Here is a 1,752-nt window from a genome sequence, read left to right on the forward strand (position 1 = left end):
GGAACCGACTCCACGGTACTTAACAACAACAACAATATATTCAAGAACCGATGGTATTGAAGGAAGAAGTCCAAGCTGCACTGAAGACATTGGTGAAAAACAAGGCGCTAGTAATTGATGGAATAAAGATTGAAATAGCAAAGATTGATAGCTGGAAAATATGGCCTTGGTGATAAAAACAATTTTGGAAATTGCATTATAGAATTTTGTAAGACCAATGACATATTCATTGTAAATACCTTCTTTCAACAACACGTCACTACACGTGTGGACTTCACCAGCTTGAATACACAAGAATCAAATTGATTACAACTGTCAGAGGAGACAATGGGCTCAATATCATCAGCCCAAACTGTTCCACAGGAGCAGACTGTGGAACAAACCATCAATCGCTCATATATAAGTTCAAGCTGAGGCTAAAGAAAATTAAAATAAGCCCATGGGAGACAGAATACGTCCTTGAATATATGCCACCTGAATTTAGAGAACATCTCAAAAATAGATTTGATGCATTAGACACCAATGACCGAAGATCAGAAAAGTTGTGGGATGATCATCATACATGAAGAGAGCAAAAAAACCCAGAAAAGACCACAGTGGATGTTGCTGTGAAGTATAGAGAAACTAAAGTATTTGGAAGACATACAACAAAAGATACATAAATTAGTGTACAGAATTGAGAACCTGGAAGTAAATTGATCCACACCCAGTCATCTGATCTTTGGCATAGGGCCAAAACAAATTAAATGAGAAAGAGATAGTTTCTTCCAACAAATGGTGCTGGCAAAACTGGAAATTGATTTGCATAAGAATGAAACAAGACCCATATTTCAGACCATATACAAAAACAAACTCAGACTTTTGGCAAGATGGCAGATTAGAAAGATGCACTACATGGACAACAAAGAAATAGAGAGCAAATGAAACAAGCACAGGTGAAAATTCAAGAACCCTGAACTTCAGAAATGAATAGAGTACTTGCTGGGAGGAAAAGCTGAGCAGCGATGGTGAGAGAGGGAAACTGACTAGTGAAAGACTGGCCAGATGAGGCATGACCATATTGCAAGCAGCTTTGGCAACAGAAGGCAGCTTGGCAAGGCAGATACACACAGTTGAAGGGAAAGGTGTGATTCCTTCTTTTTCATCACGTTCCCCTGGTGACCAGAGGTATGGCCAGCTCCCACCTTCTTCCAACCCCAGTTCAGACCCTGTTCTCCAGGAGTTTAGAGCCACGTGGTTGGAAGCCACAGCAGTGTGAGGCAGGGCTGGCTTTGCTGCTTGGTGCCTGGCTTCAGGCAGGCTCAAATCCAGACCTATAGAGCCACCAGACCAGCATTTAACCAGCCACCCTGATCCCAGGTGCCCTGTGGCCCTAACAGACACTGAAACTGGCTCCATCAAGGGCCTCCACAAACTAAATCCAGATTTAGTGCCCTGAACATAGAAAACACTTAGGCCAATGGTTCACACCCACCAGATGCTCCTTGGAAACCCTATACAGGGTCGCTATGAGTCAGAACAGCCTCCATGGTGCTTAACAACAACAATGCAAAAAAATAAAAAGTGAATCTCAACTACTACCTTGCACTATATACAAAAATTAAAATGTGTCATAGATTTAAATGTAAATGGAAATTATAAAGCTTTCAGAAAAAAAAATTGTAAGAAAAGTTTTGTGACCAGGGGTTAAGCAATAACTGAGAAATATTTGGGAATGGTGGTTATGTGCCGTGGAGTCAGTTCCGACTCATA

The sequence above is a fragment of the Chrysochloris asiatica genome, unplaced genomic scaffold, assembly GCF_000296735.1.
Source record: "Chrysochloris asiatica unplaced genomic scaffold, ChrAsi1.0 scaffold00099, whole genome shotgun sequence".
Classification (NCBI taxonomy): domain Eukaryota; kingdom Metazoa; phylum Chordata; class Mammalia; order Afrosoricida; family Chrysochloridae; genus Chrysochloris; species Chrysochloris asiatica.